General features: G+C 30.2%; 2 long non-coding RNA genes across 2 annotated transcripts; one reads left to right on the top strand and one right to left on the bottom strand.

Moving 5' to 3' along the window:
- Nucleotides 1-2,164: 2,164 nt before the first annotated feature.
- LOC127722103 (uncharacterized) lies at nt 2,165-8,288 on the bottom strand. Its single transcript, XR_007991650.1, has 2 exons — nt 8,201-8,288; nt 2,165-3,582 (listed from the first exon to the last, which is right to left on the bottom strand). It is a non-coding gene; the product is annotated as an uncharacterized LOC127722103 (long non-coding RNA).
- A 113-nt stretch (nt 8,289-8,401) lies between these two features.
- Nucleotides 8,402-9,076, top strand: LOC127722107 (uncharacterized). Its single transcript, XR_007991655.1, has 2 exons — nt 8,402-8,448; nt 8,522-9,076. It is a non-coding gene; the product is annotated as an uncharacterized LOC127722107 (long non-coding RNA).
- The last annotated feature ends 5,447 nt before the right edge of the window (nt 9,077-14,523 follow it).

Raw genomic sequence — 14,523 nt, 5'->3', positions numbered from 1 at the left:
ATAAGGATAATCCAATCAATTTTGTTGATTGGATAATTTACGGCTGAATAGTTGTGTAATTAGTGGCACGTGCCCTCAATAGTTTATAAAAAAAATTAGATACCTCTCGAAGATAAATATCAAAATTTTCCAAAATAACAACTGGAAAAAAAAAGCGTTCAACGAATATTTACATTCGTCATGTGTGCATATACGAGTCATGAGTGCACAAAAACAATTTTTCGACAAAAATTGATAGCAAGTTATAATATAATTATACTTTAATTAATGTTCATGACTTATGAGTATTTTTCTTGTTAAATTTCTAGTGAAATTGATTGTTGAGCGGCTTTTTACAAAAATACAAATACCGAAAAAAAGAATATTGGGTAAATTTAATGGACAACAACCCAACGAGAAAAATAAAATTTTAAATAAAGTAATAATATAAGTTTACAAATACGTACTATGTGCATTTAATAAATCAACGTTTGAACTTATCATTATCATTTTATTTTATTTGTAATTTTATTGTTATGTATATTTAATGTTACCCGATATGGAGTCCTCTTAAAGATAAAATTCACTTGAATTGGTATTTCTGGTGTATATATGTTACAGGGAATTTGTAAAATCAGGGATTTTGTAAAATCACTGGACTAATCAGTGATTTTGTAAAATCGCTAACAGTTTCAGTGGTTTTGTAAAATCCCTGAAATTGTCAGGGATTTTACAAAATCACTGAAAATAGAGCTAGGGATTTTGTAAAATCCTTGATTACAATTAAGTATAACTTGCTATTAGAAATGTGTTTTTCTTAATATAAAAATAGAGTTATCATCACTAATGATTTTGAAATATAATTGTTTAATAAACACCATGAGCTAGAACTAGACTAAGTGTATTAAATGATAATGACTAAAAGGCATATAAACGGATATTTAGACCACTGTAAATTTACTTATTTTTGCATGGCAAGTTTTGGTGACATCTATTGTTACATAATTGCCCTGCTTTTCGATGCATGTCTGTATCAAATCAACCAAAGTAAAACTTTTTTTATTTTTGCTTGGTTAGAACCTATTCATAAACATGCAAGTACAAAACAAAGTATTCTTACCTATATTTTCTGTTGTCTTTTTTTATTATTATTTTGTGAATATAAATGTTATTTTGTAGGCAGCAAATTAATAATACAACACTTATTTGCTTTTTATATATCAATTTTCATGCAGCAATAAGATGCTCTTGCTCTGAAAATGCATGTAATATTTGCCACTGGATCACATACCCTAACCCACTCAATTTCTTATACCTAACATATGTGTTTTTCTTCTTTTATGACAGCAATCAACCTAATGATCTGTTTTTATATTTGATTTTTTAAAATTTGATATAATTGGTTTTATTTTTACAGTAATTACAGAAAAAATATAATAAACAGTAACGTTCTTTCAAACAAGGTAGTGATAAGAGCTTGTTTTGTCTTCTTTCTGTGGCTCATTGACAACATGTTCCAAAATTTCATCATATTTTCCCCGGTTCCATATGTTGCACTTTAATTTTACCTCAATTATTTGAAGTAATTTTTGTTTGTATTTTTGCTCTTGATTTAAAGACATCTGTACCTGAGCCTTTTTCTACAGTATGTCAGTTGTATAGTGCATGCAAACTGCTCACTTAGTATTAAAATAAAGGCTAGGTTAACCTCAAACTTATTGAGTGTTACTATTGTAGGCTTTTTCACAGAAATTCTTAATAAAAATGAATGAATTTATTTTACCAATTCCCTGAATTTAATTCAGTGAATCTGTAAAAAAAATCTTAATTATTTCAGGGATTTTGTAAAATCACTAGTTAAAATCAGAGATTTTATAAAATTACTAATCAGTTCAGTGATTTTACAAATTCCCTGTAACATATACATGTATCACACGTACTATCTACATGTACAATATACAGAAATGACACGGCTGGGTATTGTAAAGTTACTGAAGGAAGATTAATGTCAAATTCATATCCCCGGGCGAAGAAATTACCGCTTTGTCAGAACGGTTAGGTGTTATTTGTTCCAACTACCATAAACTGACTCTATTTTAAAAGAGTAAAATCCATTTTATTCCTATTTATAAGCTTTTTCAATGTTTACCATAAATGAATGCAGATTTCATAAAGAAACACACAATTTTTACAATCTTCCATGCTTTTATTCTTATAATTGATAAAACTTACATTTAGTGTTCGGGGAATTTCCCAAAATATTTGTGGTAAAAATGTATGTGACAACTTTTTATTCGGGAATTTCCCCGAAATCACTTTCAACATTAATTAAAACTTTTGGTAGAATAGCTATGTGACAAACAGATCTTAAACACATTTCGGGAAAAATCCCGAAAAAATAATCTAAATGTAAAATGTATAAAGCATATATGTCTTCAAACATTTCAGGAATTATCCTGAATACCCAACATATAAATATGCTATAACTTAAAACTTATGACTAATGATTTCTTTTCAAATTTCGGGAAAAGTCCCGAAAAACTAAATCACTTGTTGAATAGATTTCTTTAACCATTTCAGGTAAAATCCTGAAACCAAATTTACAAAAATTTATGTTACAGATTTCTTCAAACATATCGGGAAAAATAAAAAAAAAAAAAAATCTATATGCAAGATTTTAAATACTTCGGGATTTATCCCGAAAACCCAACGTATATGCTAGAACTCATGACTAATAATTTATTTTCACATTTCGGGAAAAATCCCGAAAATATAAATCTATTATCAGGCACACACTTGTTGCATAGATTTTTTACCCATTTCGGGAAAAATCCCGAAATAAAATCTACAAGCAAAAATTATGCTACAGATTTCTTAAACATATTGGGAAAAATACTGAAAAAGAAAATCTTTAAGATTTTACAACACAGAATTTTGATACATTTGAAAAGTTTTTATGTAAGTTTGTTTCCAACATTTGTTGAAATTTGATGATTAATAAAAGAAAATGTGTCAAATTGAAAAAAAAATGAGACAAAGTGCATATTACAAATTAAACATAAATATAATATTCCATTAAATAAACTGTTAAAACAGATATAAATCTGATCTTTATGTATTTTTTGTTGTAAAATTCAAATGTGGAAATAAAATGGCATTACTTAAACTTATAAACTATGCAAAGTAATTAAAATAGATGTACTAGGATTGAAAGAGCAAGGTTTTAAAAATTATTTCTTAATTAAAAAGACCAAGATTGATAGATATGGTATAAAATAATTCATATATGCAATTACTACGCACTAGTTAACTAATAAACTCACATATAAAACTACAATCACAACAATGTTTTATAAATAGCGGTTGCATTAATGGAGATAAAAGGTACCAACAAGATTTTCAGGATGTATGCCTATACAAATAAGATGATAATGCATTATTACATTTATACCAAAAAACACAACAGTTTGAAAGATATCAGGAAGTCTGCAGTCCTTTAAACTACAAAATGAACTATGTTTGGCTCTTTTTTCCTCTTGTTTATCTTCATATCTGTGTCTTTTAAGACTCTCGTCAATTTGTCCTCCAAGATTTCTATGTATCCTACAAAGAAAAGTCACTTCAAGTTCAATATTTTAAAGTCCTTCAGGCATATTATTCATGATTGTTTTTGTCGACATATTTTGTTCTTTCTTATAATAGATGATTTTGTTATCACAGGACCTTTCATTGCTTACTGTATGTCATTTGTTTTGTTCAATATTTGAAGCCATATCACACTGATGATGTTTAAATATTGTTCTTATTAAGGCAGTTGTCTCCTTAGCAATCATACTGCATCTTTTTTTTCTAATCTGGTGTTCTCATTTTTTTATATATATATGTTACTTTACCGATTATTACCTGCAAACAAATGGGGCAAACTGGAAAAGTTTTAAAAAAGAAAACAGTTTTTTTTTACTTTTAGAGTTAGCATTAGGATTAGCAATCATACTACAGATATCTTCTTCTCTAAAAGAGAGGCAAAGTTCTAATCCTATTAATTTAATTATGTTACTTTACCAATAATTGTCTTAAAACAAACAAGGCAAATTTAAATAGTTTTAAGAAAAATTTGTAAGGGGTTCCTTAGAACCCAGTGTCTCGCCTGTGATTGCAGCTGTCAATGTAAAGTTGACTTTAACAGTGAGTACAGATTTTACTTGAAAAGACTCAACATTATCTAGACTGTACTTAACTGTACTTGACTTTGGTCTACAATTTAACCTAATGAGTCTAATACAGTACTTGATAATCTTGGTAAGGTCTTGCCAAAAGCTCAATCAGTCTCGACCAGTCTCTACTTAGTCTTGACCAATCTCAACTCGGTCTCGACCAGTCTTGACCCAGTCTCCACCCGTCTTGACCTTTAAAGGAGTAAGTTTGGTAAGGGTCATATTTGGCCCCGATTATTAAGTTTAATTTTTCAAAATAATAAATGTTTTAAAGGGATAGAAAGACATGTGAGAAATTTGAATAGAACTTTTTTTGTCAAAGTTTTTGTTTTAAAGTGTTGATTTTTAAATCCCAAATAGGTCAAAAATACAGATTTTTGCGAAATTTGACCAAATCGTCCAGATTTTAAACAAATTAAGGCCTAGGAAACATAGAGTGCAGGCGTCCACAAACTAAATACTTAAGTCAGATATGTTAAATGTGATAACACACATTTTGTTAAAAAAAGCTTTTTTGTCGACGACGCATGCGCTCTATGTTTCCTGTCCAAAAAATCGTTGGAAATTTACCCGTTTTCATTGAATTTTTGTTGAGTGAGTGCTATCTGTGACGTCATGAATAGAACGCAAGTACGTAAATTTTCCAACAAAAAGACATATTTTCTATCTAGTCATTGTATTAGCTATGATTCATTGTGATATTGGTCAATAAATCCTAATTTGAAATTGTAGCTATAAATAAGGGCTGTTTTAGGGTGTTATCGAACCTACTCCTTTAGTCTGGACTGGTCATAAAATTCAGGGGTTTCATTATCTTTCATGTTGACTGGTACTTTCCCCATTTGTAGGTGGTACTTTTCATTTTATTCCATGAATACTTTATATAAAAATTCCTACATTTAGGAGGTACTTGTCAATAGCTTAGGAGGGTAAAAGTACCAGGTACCGCCTCCTAATGAATGGCCTGATAAATCAGCCCATCTATATAAATTATGTATTGATAAGGTTATTTTATAGTTTGGTTTATTGCTGTCAAACATAAGGATTTAATTAATAGGTATAAAAGCTACAATTTTCAGTTTGAACCAAATTCTGACAGTCACCTTTAAAAATTTCTATAACTTTTTCAAATCAACCTGGATTTTGAAAAAAATCTAAAGCTCATGATCATCATTTTTGCTTTTTAAAGTTTCTATTTTTCTATAATAAAATTAAAGAAAGAAAACTTCACTGACAGGCAATAACTCAACTGAAGATTTTGGCCATGTGACTTATTTGTAGATGTTATGGTGTTGATCATTTTTACTATTCAAACTGTTTCCCTCTCTTTACTATAGTTTTCAATAGGGCTAACAACAAAAAAGATGTGTTTCGATTTGCTGATTTATTGGCTCTGACAAAAAAATCAAAAATCAAAAATTCTTCCTTAGCATATGTCCCTGATTTGCACTATTTGTGAACATGAATGCTAATAAACAATTGGCCAGCTAATGTGTGCTTGCAGTACACTTGATTATATAAATACAACCATAAATCTAATATATATACATGATATACAAACATTCATGACAGTTTCAAACTTCAAAACATTTGAACAAAAGTTCAAAGAACTTCACTATGAAATTAGTAAGAAAATATCCTGACCTTCTGACCCTTTATTTTTTTTTACATGCACCTGGAAACACACATACATGACATAATATTTTTTTGGCATAGAAAATATTTCAACAAGATACATTCACAAATGTCATGCCTGCTTTACTTATGATTGAAAATATGACGCTTTTACTACAATTATCGCATAAACTTGATCCATTATAATGATCCATGAAAATGAAGTCACGATCAGTTTAACCAGTCAAGCAAATACAGCTTACAATCATTTCATACACCAATATAGTGGCCTTATTGCTACTATTACCTGAGAGATAGACCCAACCACAAAAACTAAACATTGTGCAATGAACCAGGAAATTGAGGTCAAGGTCAGATGATACCTGTCAGTTGCACATGTATACCTTACAATCACTCCATACACCAAATATATGACCTACTGCTTAAAGTTAAAGGATATGGATAAGGACTTGACCACCTTACTTGTCCGAATGGAATTGTTAACTTGTCCAAAAAAATCTTAATATTAACCTTTTTTGCATTTTAAGCTGATTCAATGAACAAAATGAGTAAAAACAATGGAACAGAATTTGATTATTATCTCTTGATATCCTTTTCAAAAGATGAGTCGAGAACAACTAAATCTAGTATTCATCAAAGCCAAAGTCTCATCCGACTCAGCACATGAGGCACAGTCTGGTAGGCCTGCTAGTCATAATACACTCATTTGGTTTGTATCCTGGTCTTTTATGTTAAAAATATTGATTATTATGATTGATGCCCTACTACCAGTCAGGGGACATATTGAAATAAGTGATTTTTAAATCACTTATTTAAGTAGCAAATTCGAAGTTTTGTCACAAATTGTGATTTTGTAGTTTTACCAAAATTTTAAACACATAGGTTTAGATAGTATCTTTTCATTTAAATAGTAAAATTGAAAAAAATGAACTTTTTGCTTCTTTTAAGCAGCAAGGTTTATGCCTTCGATGCAATCATTTAGCTTCAAATTCTATTTTAGTTGAAAAAATGCTATAAAAATGGCTTTACATAATGAACTGATACTTTCTTAACAGATTTTTCCCAGCAGTGGGAGTATTTTTCCTGTAAAATTCAAGGTTTCATCTTATAGATTATGTAATAAAATTCTACTGTTCGCGATCAAAATTTCACTGTTCGGGGGTGTTGAAATTAGTGGGGGTTGTTAAAATAATGATACTTAAAGGAGTGATTTTTTGGTAGGAAATTAAGGTATGATACTTAAACAAGTGATTTTTATGTCATTATCCTAGATTTAGTACAAGGTCATCACCTGACATGACCCACTCATCCTATCAACACAGATGTTGGTTCTGATAATTTTAGCAACATAATCGGTCCCTGGATCATTAGTATTCTATATTTAAAGCTACAATAAAATTAAATCACTTAGTCTAGTGATTAATTTGTACTACTTAAATAGGTGATTATTAAAGAAAGACAACTCTTACTTCTAACCTTTATGGACATAATGTTACTTGAATCAGTGATTTAGAAAATCACTCATTTAAGTAAGTCCCCTGACTGACTACAATCAAATATTGTTTTGTCTACATATGATCAAATATAATTTTCTGAATTTAATAGTCAATAATTTATTCATGTTTATTTTAAAAATATTTTTGATAAATAAAATTTATCATATTTATTATAAAGCAACAGAATAAGGAAAGGAAATGAGGTACTGGGTTGTCTTGGTCCCAAAATATCTCCTACAGTGCCAAACTGTTGATTACACATGGAGCCGATTCGTTTCCGTGCTGGTGCCAAACTGTCTTGTTACTACCTTATCTACAAAGCAGTAAGACCGGATTCGGAGATAGTATGCGATAGTATGCGATAGTATGCGTTTTATCTGTTAAAAAGTATCTGACAAAGAACCAGTATTAAATTATTGGTTGCAAGTAAACATGTCAAATTAATAATTGCTTTTATCTTCTTTTATTGTTTTTTTGTAATTACTTTTATCGTCAAAGTTGGATTTAATATTTTTTTTATACAGAATGATTTAACTTGTCCCGTCGGACAAGAATCATATGGCTTTTACTTGTCCGACCTTTTTTTCCTCTGGTATCGGACAATCTACACGCATTATTGTTGAGCCCTGCAGTGGTTAAAGGAGATGATTTTTGTAAAAAATAATGGATGACTGATGCCAAGTGATGAAAATAGCTTACTTGACCAAACCAGTCAGGTGAGCAAATAATGTGGGACAATCATGAAGATGATTCATGGATAATTCAGAAGTTTAATGTTGAGCAATCAGGAGTTGTTTTGATAGTATTTTAATTGTGAAACAGCACATTTTGTTAAACATAACATATTTATGCACACTTAAAAACTTGCAAACTTACCTTTCACATCTTCCCATATTTGACTGAGAAAGTCCTTGAACTTCACAGAGAATTGAATCAGAGACCTTTCTCTTCATATTTGTCTAGGCTAACTGCATGATGTCCCATGGATATATGTCAATCTGAAATAAGAACAGAATGGCCTAAACCTCATGCTGAAAATGTTTATCATCCATAGCTTTTTTTTTTTTACATATGAATTAACTGCTTGAAAGCACAATTTAAAATGGTGATTTGCACCTAAATGGGTGGACATTGAATCAACTTCTACGAAATTTTGTCTATGAAATTAGACCAGAGATATGATTCTCACCTAAATAGGTGGATATTGGATCAATTTCTATGAAATTATGTCTAGAAAAGGAACGAAGTTGAAAATAGATATAATATATCATTCAGTACAAATTATCATTCTCAAGCAGAAAACTTCAAAAAGTATTCAGGAAATACTTGCATCTTATTAAAACAAATTCTACAATAGGTGCCAAATTCCATAAAACCTATCAATAGGATTCAAAAGAAATAGAAACATTGGTGAATAAGTGAAACAAAGCTATAAAATAATTTATATAAACCTCACAGTTCCTACTAACATTTAACTGTGCAGAACTAATTAATGACCATCATGTAAACAACGCATGTAAACTGATATTCTTAAGACCACACTTCCTTACTATGAAACACTTAATTCAACATTGGTTAAAATTGTTTGAAAAACAAAAAATTAAAATGCAAATTCTAATTAACAAATTAAAAAAAAAACAATTCAAAAACTATTTAAAAAATTAAAAATTAAAACTGTAATAAATTAAAAAAAAAAAAAAATGAATAGAAATAAAAGTAAAACAGTAATTAAAAAAGAAATAATTGAAAAAATGGGGAATGTGTCCATGGGGCACAGATGATGCCCCAACTTGCATATATATCATTTAAAGTTATAAAGGGACATAACTGAAGAAAGGTAAAAGTGACGCTACCCAAATTTGTTGATGATCTGAGTTTTGTAGTAATAAGTATTGTGTATAAGTTTCATAACATTTGGTTGAGGCAAACTTAAGTTAGAGAACGGAAACGAAAAATTCAGCAATTTTTCCATTTGTTAAGGGGCATAACTCTAGAACGGTTAAAGTAACGCCACCAAAATTCAAACTTGATCTGTGTTTAGTAGTAATAAGCATTGTGTATAAGTTTCATAACATTTGGTTGAGGCTAACTTAAGTTAGAGAACGGAAACGAAAAATTCAGCAATTTTTCCATTTGTAAAGGGGCATAACTCTATAACTGTTGAAGTGACACCACCAATATTCAAACTTGATCTGTATTTTGTAGTAATAAGTATTGTGTATAAGTTTCGTAACATTTGGTTGAGGCAAACTAAAGTTAGAGAATGGAAACCAACTTTGGGACGTACGGACGGACAAGGGTAAAACTTAATGCCCCCTCCGCTATGGCGGGGGCATAAAAACAAATCAAAGCATCGTCGATGTTGTGATCCAGCCATATTCATAGCTAGTCTGATATTCTTTCTGACCATACTTTTTTCAATATTTTTTTCTCTTTTCATTTCCAATCTTACTGTTAAATTTCTATGTTATTGCCCACAGGTAGGGAATTTCGCAATATTGATGCAAATAATGATATATTGAAAAGATGCATATAATTACGAAACTAATTCTAAAATTTTTGATAAAGTTCGTTATTTCATTAAACAGTCAAATAGATTTTAACGTTCTAAGTCAGCAGCTTTCTTTTTTTCTTTCTGTCCTATTTGCTTTTTTTGTTGCCATGCCAATGTGTGACTCCTTCCTTTATTTTCTTTAACTGTCGCTATATTATGTATGTGTTTGCTGTCATCATATATGTGTATTGTATATATGTAAAGAGAGGACTTAATGTAAGTTGTTATAACTTGTGTCCAATCCTATTGCTTGATTAATGCAATAAAATATTATTAAATTAATGATATATATATATTGATATTTCAATTTTAGACTGTCAGATTTTTTTTTTTATAAATATTTGCAATTTAATGGTATTGACATGAATGGAAAGGGAAATCGTCAAACAAGTAATACATTTTTTTATATGCCATTAATTATAACTGGCTTAATAATTTCCAGAAAGAGGCCTTGGAAATGCACTTTCTCAACAACAAAAATGAAAAAAAATAATAACTAATTTTTATCTAAATTGGTGTTCATTCTTCATTAAGAAAAAATACATTTCCTGTATTCAAATTTAAATGTACAAATACCTAATGCTGATATATTTCCAATTACTGTTAAATAGCAATATAATGGGATATAAATGTTAAACAAACAAATAAATTTTATTGCAGAAAATGCTCAGGTAAGAGTTAAGCAATTTTGTTTATTGTTTCAACCAAATTTCTGATAATTGTAACTAATTAATTAGATCTTGATTTTTGACTTATGTCAGATGATAATGACACTGATTTCACAAGTGAAATAAAATTTGCTTGCATTTTTTATACATATTTTTACATTTTTTGTCTTTTCTTCGAAAAAACCATGTCTGATTAATCATTCAGCTAGCTAGCAAAATTAACAGAATATTTTAATGTAGTGTAGATCAAAATAAATAAGACATTTGCAGGTTTACTATTGAGGTCAAGAATATGTGTATTCAGTTAGGTGTGTAATAAATTGTGCCTATTTAATTATGTAACAGGTCATGAGATATTAAATGTGGTGAATTAAGACTGGGGTTGTTTCCAATTAATACTTACACCTTTGAGTGTAATTATTTGAAAATCATGACAGTTTATAATCATACTGACTCTTACTTGCCTATGGAAAGAATTGGAGTAATACCATTTCAAAAAAGTGTGGGAATCAACTTAGATATATTAACACACATGTTGACCTAAATTTCATAGAACAAAAACTTACACAGGCATAAGATAATAATATAATACTTTCAAAATTGTTATCAATGGTTCAATTGATGTAAAAATACTTTTTCAATTTATTTCATAAATAGTAAATCATTATAAATTTTGCTTTACAAAGAAACTATATGCAAGTGTATATCTAAAATAAAAGGGTTGTTCGACCAACCTTTTCTTAATTTAAGGGCAAATAACATGTCAAAAGTTGGCAGTTGATGATTAAAATGGTGTAGAAAGTTTCTGCAAGTCATAAAAACACATAATTAGTTTCATGACATGTCTTCAACTTAGTATTCTGCACCATCTCCAAAAACAGAGTGATCGCATAGATCCAGCATGGCTGAATCAAAAAACAAAAGGGATGGTCTCTGATGAAGGTTTTCCGAAATAACCCAGAATATTGCATCAATAATGTAGATGATGTAAGGCCAGAGATATGATTCCCACCTAAACATGCTAAATGGGTGGATATTGGATCAATTTCTATGAAAATAAGTTACAGGTTGCACTTTGTAAATACAGCTTTTTCTCAAACCACGCCTCTTTTGGGGAGATATATAATATTCATAGATATGTTAATTTGTTAACTTACTGGTTCCCATTTATGATCTCTGTGTTTCATTTCATAGAGACATCACTTGGGAATGTAACCAGTATAGAAAAACATGGTAGCGCCTAAATTTTAATTCTTAGGAGGTCCAAAAATGGAGGTAAGGGTAGTATAAAATTTTAGTATAAGTTTAAACTCTTAGAAGTTCAGGGCATATAAATGTTGAAAATATGCCGCACAGCCCTATATTTTGACCTTTGAATAAAATAGTAGTGCATATAAACTTTCCGTTCTAGGATATTATTTTTCACGAAACTTCATAGTAAAAGTGTCACAGTTTTAGCTGCAAAGGGAGTTCCTATGGGAAATTGCATTGTCTATATTTACAGAATTGCAACCTACAACTAGAAATGTCTAAAAAACTGAATTATGGCAAAATTTCTTTTGAAACAAGAGGCTTTGTATCACTCACCTGGTGAACAAAACACCAGTTTACTAGGACTTTTAAATGGACATACTATACAGCTGTATATATATATAGGTACTGTTTGTGTTGCTGATCACTTTTGCATTTAACAGGTTTAACCTAACCTATCTGTATAAGTTAATAGATATCAAGCCAAACTGTAAAAAAAACAGTAAATATCAGCATTTCAGGGGCAATAACTCCAAAATCAGAAATCAATGTTAAAAATACCATTAAAGAACATACATGACATAGATCTTGTCATTCTGATCATTTTTGCAGACAACACTTTTAACAGTTCAAGTTGATTGGACTTCAACTTCATCAAAAACTACCTTGACCAAAAACTTTCACCTGAAAGACCAAAAACTTTAACCTGAAGCGGGACAGACAGACATATGGACGGACGAAGGAACGGACGCACAGACTGAAAAACATAATGCCCATAAATGGGGCATAAAAACTCCTAAAAGTAAGAAAAATAGGTATTTCAGGGGCAATATATAAAAATAAAGTAATCTTTTTATTCCTTGGTGGATAAATTTGTACATCTTGTCAAGCTGATCATTTTTTCTAATTTACACTTGTATTTTAGCTAGCTCCAATAATTTTTACATTAAGTGGTCATGTTGACTTATTTAAAGATATATGTTTTATATACATTTGTGCAGTTAAAAGTTGTCTGTACAAAAACAAGAGTGCACACGCTGAAATGTCTCGCCTTCTTTACTAACCATTGATTTTATGTTGATAGTCCTAAATACAAAGCTTTACTACAAGTTAACACATAAACTTAACATGATCCAAGAAAATGAGGTCAAGGTCAGATAACCAAACGAGAAATACATGTACACCTTACAATCATTCAATAAACCAAGCTTAGTTGACTTATTGCTTACTGTTTCTTATTACTGTTTCTAAGAAACAGTCTTAAACAAGAAAACTTAACATTGACCAATGAACCATGAAAATGAGGTCAAGGTCAGATGAACCATGCCAGACAGACATGTACACCTTACAATCAATTTAGGCATTAAATATAGTTGACCTATTGCTTATAGTATCTAAGAAACAAACTTAACCATGAAAACTTGAGGTCAAGGTCAGATGATACCTGCCAGACAGACATATACACCTTACAATCCTTCTATACATCAAATATAGTTGATCTATTGCTTATAGTTGCAGAAAAACAGACCAAAACACAAAAACTGAACACTGAGAAATGAACCGTGAAAATGAGGTCAAGGTCAAATATTTTTAAACCTGTGAGACTGGCATGTACATCATAAAATATTTCCATACACCATTTATAGTTGACCTATTGCATATAGTATTAGAAAAAAAGACCAAAACTCAAAAACTTAACTTTGACCACTGAACCATAAAAATGAGGTCAAGGTCAGATGACACCTACCAGTTGGACATGTACACCTTACAATCATTCCATATACCAAATATAGTAGACCTACTGCTTATAGTATCTGATATATGGACTTGACCAAGAAAACTTAACCTTGTTCACTGATCCATGAAATGATCTCGAGGTCAAATGAAAATTGTCTGACGGGCATGAGGACCTTGCAAGGTACACACATACTAAATATAGTTATCCTATTACTCATAATAAGAAAGAAATGAACATTACAAAAAATGTTGACTTTTTTTTTCAAGTAGTCACTGAACCATGAAAATGAGGTCAAGGACAATGGACATAAGACAGACGGAAACTTAGTAACATAAGGCATCTATATACAAAGTATGAAGCATCCAGGTCTTCTAGCTTCTAAAATATAAAGCTTTTAAGAAGTTAGCTAATGCCGCCGCCACCGCCGTCGCCGGATCACTATCCCTATGTCGAGCTTTCTGCAACAAAAGTCGCAGGCTCGACAAAAATTGGGTAAAATATTCATTCAAGGGAAATAACTGCTTTAAAGGATCAATTAATGATTTAAATAATATAAGTCCTATTCCCAGATCTTACTTTGCTGAACATATTTATCACTTAAACATGTTAAAGTTTCTCTCTTTCTATCATTGTTTCTTCAAAAAACATAATTTTAGGTAAAAATAATTTTTCAAGGGCAAAAACTGCTATAAACAGGATAAAGGATCAATTGACTATTTCGGTCATGTAAGCTTATTCACAGATCTTACTTAGCTGAACATATTTATCACTTAAAGTGTCTCTCGTCTATCATATTTTCTACAAGAAACTCTAAATTCTATCATGTATCTATTAAAATTTTGTCTTTCAAGGGCAATAACTCATATAAGGATCCATACTACTGTTTTGCTGTTTAAAAATTTATCTTTATCTGAAATTGTTTTCAATATGACAATCAGTGTTACCAAGAACATAAAAATTGTGGAAACTTATTTCAGGGGCAATTACT

Source organism: Mytilus californianus, unplaced genomic scaffold (assembly GCF_021869535.1).
Source record: "Mytilus californianus isolate M0D057914Y unplaced genomic scaffold, xbMytCali1.0.p SCAF_12, whole genome shotgun sequence".
NCBI classification, from domain to species: Eukaryota; Metazoa; Mollusca; class Bivalvia; order Mytilida; family Mytilidae; genus Mytilus; species Mytilus californianus.
Note: the sequence above shows the minus strand (reverse complement) of the source record. Positions and strands in the feature narration are given on the sequence as shown.